The 7911-nt window shown below is 37.1% G+C and overlaps 1 pseudogene; it reads right to left on the bottom strand.

The window, feature by feature from the left end:
- Positions 1-6935: 6935 nt before the first annotated feature.
- On the bottom strand, positions 6936-7591 carry LOC141498920 (putative monooxygenase p33MONOX pseudogene; annotated as a pseudogene).
- Positions 7592-7911: the final 320 nt, after the last annotated feature.

Here is a 7911-nt window from a genome sequence, read left to right as displayed (position 1 = left end):
TGAATTGTTTCTGAAAACTGAATGGAGGATGTGAAATCTTTCTCATCTTGTAATCATCTCACTAGGTTTATTTTTTTCTGACCTTAGGTGATCAAATATCCTACAGACAATTTGCTCAGGACTCCTAGCAACCTTGAGACTTTTCAAAAGATCAGTAGGTCTATGACTACAGTAGCAGCAGTAATTTGGAAGTGGCTGATAACAGAGGAATTGGGCATAGAGAGACAAACTAAAGACAGATCTTGATGGGGAAAGACAGGCATTCAAAGGAGGCTGATCTAGGCTATGTGACCCCTGGTGCATCAGAGAGAGAAGCAACTGGAAAAAAGATCAAGCTTAGTTCTTTGATAGGGCAGTGCCTATTGCCAAGGTGAAATGTGAAGCATATAATTAACAATATGACACAACTGCTTATGTTCTAATGAGGCTTAAAATAGTAGCCTCTCAAATGATTGTAATTGTAGATGTAAGAAAAGTTACTGAATACTAATATTCCAATCATCCAATTAATGAATGCTGTTATTCTTTTATGCTTAGTATTTTTCATCAATAGGAATTAACTTCCTGCCCCTTATCTAATTGTTAAGATTCTGTAGTAAAACTATCCACTTATGCAGCACTGATTGTGTCATTGTATGACTCAAAGGGAGAAAGAATAGAGTTCTAGCCTTCCCTTCCCCACCCCCATCCTTCTCCAAGGGAGACTTTAATTCCTTCTAGGAAGGGAAGCTTGATATTGAGACAGAAGCTTCACCATTCTACTCTCCTTGGAGAGAGGAGAGAGCTAGGCTAGAATTATATCTATCTGTTGCCTCAAGTATCGTCAGCCTATGGAATATGATAGTCTAGCTTCATTCTAAATTCTGATCACTCTTTCATTATATCTAAAGCTTTATATCTAAAGCTTTTTATCTAAAACTTGACTCATTCATCACCAAATACCAGTTCCACAATGAACACATATAGTGAATAGCAAAGAAAGTTATTTATCTAAATTATTGCAAAACAAAAATCAGAAAAGATATAGATAGGGGATTAGAGACAATATAGAGTGAAGGAAAGAGAAGTCAGATAACTCAGCACAACCAAGAAAAAGAGTTCTAGATCTTACACAAAGGCAAATTGCCTAAAATCTCCAGTGCAGCAATCTGGGGGACAGGTACAGGAGATTACCAGTCCCACCTATGCCAACTTCTTCCAAAATTCTTTTTCTCTAGCAACTTGAAATGAGATTGGCATTTTCCATCTTCTTTCTCAAAGCTGGAAGTCAAATTTGCCCAAGGTACCTGAAGAATCTGAAAAAATTTGAGAAAACCTAATAAGATAAAGAGACTGTAGCCCTTTGGTTCTCAGCAATTCTGATCCACTCCAGGTGTGGGCCATTGATTTCCACTAATTAGGAGGGAGTCTCATACTGGGGACTGGGGTTACATACATACATACAAACATACACATATACACATACATCCAAACATACACATATACAAATATATATAAATATACATAGATATGATACCTTTTTTGTTTTCCCCTTTGGGGAGGTCTTGAACCTAAGCCAAGTACTAACTTGTGATCACTGCAACTCTGTGTAGTTTAATGAGCCAAATGAGTATGAGAATAATGAGCCTAAACCCCTTAGGTGGAGCTCAGGCCTGCCCCCCTCCCCAGAATCTGCTGTTATAAGGCTAGGTTACTGACTCCTTCCTGTTTTTATGACATTTTCAGTCCAAAAAAAAGCAAATATGAGGGATTCAAAGAAACATGGGGAGACACATTAAGTGACACCGAATTTAATAAGTAGAAAAAAGAAAAATACACAGAATAGCTTGAAAAACATGAACAAAACAAACACTACAATGAAACCAAATACTAATCTTAACCCCAGAGGAAAGGTTCTGAGGAAATGCTTTCCATCCTTTCCTCTAGAGATGGGGAGCTATGAATGAATAATGATGAAATGGTTTTGTTGATTTTACTTAAAAGATCTTTTTTTGTGTGTGACAAGTAAAGCCTTGCTGGGTCCTAAACTCAAAGACCAGCATGACATGGAATTGGAAGATCCAATGAGGTAAAATGATCACATATATCTTTATACATATGTAGCACCATTGAGTTGTATGATAAGCTAAACATCAATAATAGAATTCAGAACTATGTTTTTATTGCTTGAGAGCCAAAGCTAGATTAGTTCACTAGATGTTAGAAGTAGAATTCAAAAATAGTTTTTTGAAAGACTGTTGAAAGACTGGGTTGAACCTAATAAGATAAAATTTAGCAGGATGGAAAAATGTTAAGTATGTTATGCTTATAGTTAAATTCAAAAAGATCAACAACACAATTACAAGATGGGGGAAATATGACTTGATTCGTATGAAAAAGACTTGGAAGTTTTCACAGCCCAGAGCATATTTGCTCAATGCTATGTAAACAAATGAAAAACATTTTCTACTCTAGAAATAGGAACATTTGTGTACTTTGCTTTTTATCACTCTTCCTAAGTACACATGGGAACAAATCAATTTCCAAGGGTGAAGATGAGTGTAATTTGGAAAAAAAGTAAGCTTGGTTCATAAATAAAATCATTCCATCCTTGTTTACCACCATGTCCTTATTCTCTAGGGACAGAGGGATTAAGCTCAATCTTGGAGAGGCAAATATACAGATCACAGCTGAATCTGATACATGTCATCTTCATCCTCATCTCCAACACACAAGACCCTCACAGAATCTGACCACCATTGCCAGGGTATTTTCACTCAGGTGCCAACTGCTTTGCCATTCCTCAGAGTCATATCAGTCCATTGTTTCCCACAGCCTCCCACATACTAGATGATGAATAGCCTCCAAAGCCAGCCAGTTTGACATCTGTACACAGCATTTTCCCCCCTACATTTGTTTTATTCCACCTGTGACAGAGCCAGCAGGTGCCAATGATTAAACAAATCCCAGGCTTGGGGGTAGGGAGGAAGGGAATAGCAATTACCACCTGAGACACAGGAAAAAAGATCCATGTCAGGAGGAAAGGCAGACTGGGCTTCTGTGGGGGTATCCCAATGCAGGCTAGGACGCAATGGAATTCAATTTGGCAATCATTTATGAAGCATGGACACTAGGTCAAGCCCTGTACTAGAGCCTGGGATCATAAAAGAGTAAAACATTAAAAATTAAATTGAGATTAAAGATTTAAAAAAATCACAAAGATGCAATTTTTTTCAAATGCTCTAATAGAAAAGTAAATAAATACAAAGTTATGGAGCATGGGGAACAACTGACAAATTGGAAACGCTTCATGATGCTTAAAAGCTAAGCTTTGAAGAAAGTGAGTCAATAGTCAATAAGTATTTATTAAGTACCTAATGTACACCAGACACTGGGCTAAGGCAAGGAAAGAGATTATTTGAGGCATGTGCCAAGTCACGAAGGTGAGAAACAGAATATTTTATAAAAGGAATGGGAAATAGGTCAAGGTGGCTAGAGAAAACATGAGATTAGTTTTAAAAGACAATTAAAGAGTTTTAAATGGCACACAGAAGGGTTTGTATCTTATCCTAGAGGCAATATGAAGCAACTAATGCTTATTGAGCAGAGCAATGGGAAGGTCAGATCCCTTCATGATTTAGGAATCTAATTATAGGGACAGCCAAGCGATCCAGAGAACTGGCCCTGGAGTCAGGAGGACCTGAGTTCAAATCTGACCTCAGATACTTAATAATTACCTAGCTAGCTATGTGACCTTGGGCATGTCATGTAGTCCCACTACCTTGTAATTTTTTTTTTAAAAAAGGATATTATAGCTATCCTTTATATAGTGCCTTAAGGCTTGCAAAGCTTATTTCTCACAACAACCTCAAGAGGTAGGTACTTGGGGCAGCTAGGTGGCACAGTGGATAAAGCACTGGCCCTGGAGTTGTACCTGGGTTCAAATTTGGTCTCAGACACTTAATAATTGCTTAGCTGTGTGGCCTTGGGCAAGCCATTTAACCCCACTTGCCTTGCAAAAAAAAGAGGTAGGTACTATTTTTATCCTCATTTTTACAGTTAAAACTGTAAAAATAAGTGATTTGCCTAGTATTATATAGTTAATAAGTATCTGAGGTATGATTCGAGCTCAGGTCTTCATGACGCCAAGTCCAACCCTCTGTCTACTGTGGCACCTGACTGGCTAGGCAGTAGTCATGTAGAGGATGAATGTAGAAGAAAGAAAATGGAGAGGAGAGCTCTGTAAGGTAGCTACTTCAGCAATCCACCTGAGAAATAAGAGAACTGTCCTTCAGGTGGGTGGAGCTCTGGGCAAATATTTTACAGAAATAATTTGATTAAAGAAGTATGACAAAATTCATAGACCGGTGTGATATATGTTGATTTATTGACGATGTTTTAGAAGAGTTAATAAAGAACATTCATTCACCTTTGCGTTAGAAGTGTGATGACATAAAACCCTGAACTGTGTTGAACTGAAATGAACATCTAATTACTATTATGATCCACATAACCACTCTATAATTTAAGAAAATGAATATGAAATTAAGTAGAATTTATGTTTCAATCACTGATACAAACTTCTAACAATATTTTCATATTAAACATTGCATTATACCCTAGTTGGGTTTTTGACTTTTTTTGCTTACAACAATTCAAATAAATAGGAACATGAAAAGTACAAAATGATTAAAATATTCCAGTCTGTACACAAACCATTCAACCTCTAAACTACTGTTACCTAATAAAGGATACCTTTGTATCCTTTGTATTCTTTGATGTGTTAGTGTACATAACTACTTTGATAATGACCATCAACTTGTCCTGTCCTATCAATCCTGTCCTTAGACAGGTTTTAGAAATTTATTTATTACAGCTACAGTTATAATATTAGTGATTATGATCTATTTTAATAACAAATTTCAAGAAATTATTTTGTGACTTATTAAGAATTTAGATAAAATAGTAAGAATTTTTAAGCACCCAATGTAAGAGATATTAGAAATTCTAAGAAGTAAATAAAGGACATCAAATGCAGGACAACTCAGAACATAGAGAGTATACTATAATCTCAATATTTAAAGATTTTTAAAATAATATTTAACTGAGAATAAGAAGGGTTTGCTCGATTAATAAAATTTTGTATAATTATTTAGTTCACTATTATCTCTTTTAATGTTTATTTTTATATGTATTCATTCATATGTACTTGTTTCATAATATGATATATTAAAGCAATAATATATGGGTATAGGGGCAGCTAAGTAGCTCAATAGATACAGTGCTAAGCCTGAAGACAAGAAGACTCATCTTCCTAAATTCAAATCTAGCTTCCGATGCTTACTAGCTATGTGACCCTGAGCAAGTCACTTAATCCTATTTGCCTTGGTTTCTTCATCTTTAAAATGAACTAGAGAAAGAAATGGCAAATCACTCTGGTAACTTTGCCAAAAAAATTCCAAATGGGGTCAAAAAGAGACAGACTTGCCTGTTCCAATGAAACAACAGGAAATATGCAGATCATCTAAAAATAAACAAAATATTTTACCAATAGGAGTGCATTATCAATAATTTGGAGAATATTAACCCAGGACACTGAGACTTTAAGCTCTAAACTAAGTTTAGAGTCTTATATCTGCCTCCTTTCAGATCATATTCTTTACTTATAGTAACTCCTGCCCGACCCCCAAATCAACAAAAAACTTGAAGAACATTTCCAAATCCAAATTTATTGTTTCTGAGGTTTCAAATGTAATAATTTACATTGGAGAAAGAACTGGACTTGGAGTCAGAAGAATTAAGTTCAAATCCTCTCTCAGATACTATAATTAGGTAGCCTTAGACAAGTCACAACTTTTTTCTCTACCACAGTTTTCTCACTTATAAAGTATCTGAAAGAGCAATAAAATTCATTGAAATAGAAGGATTTCAAACTTTCATAAGGAAAAGATCAGAACTGAACAAAAAAAAAGTTGATCTCCAATATCAAGAACCAAGAGAAACCTAAAAAAGTTAAAGAGGGGAAAGAAATATAAGGAATTTAATGGAGCTGAACTGTTTACAACCCTAGATGGGAAGAAGATGCCTGTAATCCTTAAAAATTACTAAACCTAAAAGGAATATACATAGAGGGTATAAGTATAAGATTAATTTTAAGGAATGACATAAAAATATAATTAAGGGTTGAGAAAGAGGAACATATTGGGTACAGAAAGAAGGGAGAGGTATGGGGTAAATTACTTTACATGAAAAGGTACAAAAGATGGGAGACTGGGCTATGAGCATCTCTTGAAACTTACTCTCATTAATACTGGCTCAAAGAAGGAATAATCAGTTGAATATAGAATAATCAAAGAAGAAATAAAATCATTTGAATAGAGAAATCTATCTTACCCAGCAGGAAAGTGGTAGTGGGGAGATTAAGTAAAAGGGGATGAGTACTGATAGAGGACAGATGGGGAAGACAGTAGACAAACCAAACACTGTCAAGAAGAGAAACCATGAAAGGAGAGGGAGGACAAATAGGAAGAAAAATAGGCTGAAGGGAAATACATAGTAATAATATCTGTGAATGAGATTGGGATAAAACTCTTTTTTTCTTGGATAAATATGCAGAACAAAGTCTACTAGGTTTTATTTCCCTTGCCCCCTACAATTAATTTAGTTCTATAGTTCAGTAATTGGCTGTAGTCAACTGTACTCTGAGAAGTTATTTAAACCAACTTTGGGACATTGCAGAATACATCTTCCTGCATTAGAAAGATTTAAGCGTTGTTACAAATTTAAAGAAACAATCACCAACTCCCCAGAAATATCATCCTCATTAGAAATGTAAATGGATGACATCTTTCCTATGTCAAGTGCAAAGTGGATGGAAAGAAAGAAAAGTGTAAGATACTCTCTACATAACAGAGGATCACCAGGGAAAACAATATTGCTCATATGAAAAGGGAGATTTAGAACCCTGTAGGTGTCAACACATTCATGTCAACACATTGGTTTGAGGTTATGGGTCCAGAGAGATTGTTACTTTCCTTCCTTCCTTCCCTGGAAGATCCATTTTAGGTGGCTTGAAGGCTGCTGGATCGTCTGCAATTTTAGTAGCCTGAACTCGAATAAGTTCCATTGGTGATGGCTTCTGATTACCTCTGAAGGACTGGACACTGAAACCTGAGTCAGATTTCCGAAGGGTTCTTGATCCAAAAAAGCTCCATTTTTCAGATGAGGGGTTGTCTCTGTCTCCATTCCCAGCATCCATGCTGCTAATGTCTAGGCCAGGTAAGGAAGTAGAAGATCCATGAGAAAACCAACCTCTGGGTTTTTGCTTGGGAGAAGAATGGGGTGTACTACTTGGAGTGGACTGGGCTGAAGCAGTCAGTCTATCTTCTTTTGTCATATCTCCACTTTGAAACTTCAGTTTATGGACTGCCTCCGCCACACGGTGGTACTTGGTTTCTTCTGTGGTGAGGCCTTTATGGGGAGTGTACCCTGCGTCTCTCAACCCTGCCTGTTGCTCAAAGCGCTGGATGCTCTCTTGTGTCTGCTCGGTGAGGAGGGGGTGGGACGGGGGAGGGATGGGGGAGAGCCGGTCCGCAGCCCGGGGCTCCAGCATGGACAGGAGGCTGACACTAACATGGCTCCAGGGCCCCGGCACTCCCTAGGCGCCGAAGCACGGGGCGAAGCGAGGCCATGATGCAAGTGGCTCCGGGACCCGTGCGGGACTGGGCCGGCAGGAGCACCACGAGCTGGGATAAAACTCTTGAAAAAAGTTTCATAAAAGAAAAACAGATAGCAGAATGGATCAAAACCCAGAATCCTACAATATGTTGTTCATAAGAAATATACTTGAAACAGAGACATACAAACAGAATAAAGGTAGAGGTTAGAACAGAAATTATTAAGCTTCAACTGAAGTTAAAAAAAAAAAAGCAG

Source organism: Macrotis lagotis, chromosome X (assembly GCF_037893015.1).
Source record: "Macrotis lagotis isolate mMagLag1 chromosome X, bilby.v1.9.chrom.fasta, whole genome shotgun sequence".
Classification (NCBI taxonomy): domain Eukaryota; kingdom Metazoa; phylum Chordata; class Mammalia; order Peramelemorphia; family Peramelidae; genus Macrotis; species Macrotis lagotis.
Note: the sequence above shows the minus strand (reverse complement) of the source record. Positions and strands in the feature narration are given on the sequence as shown.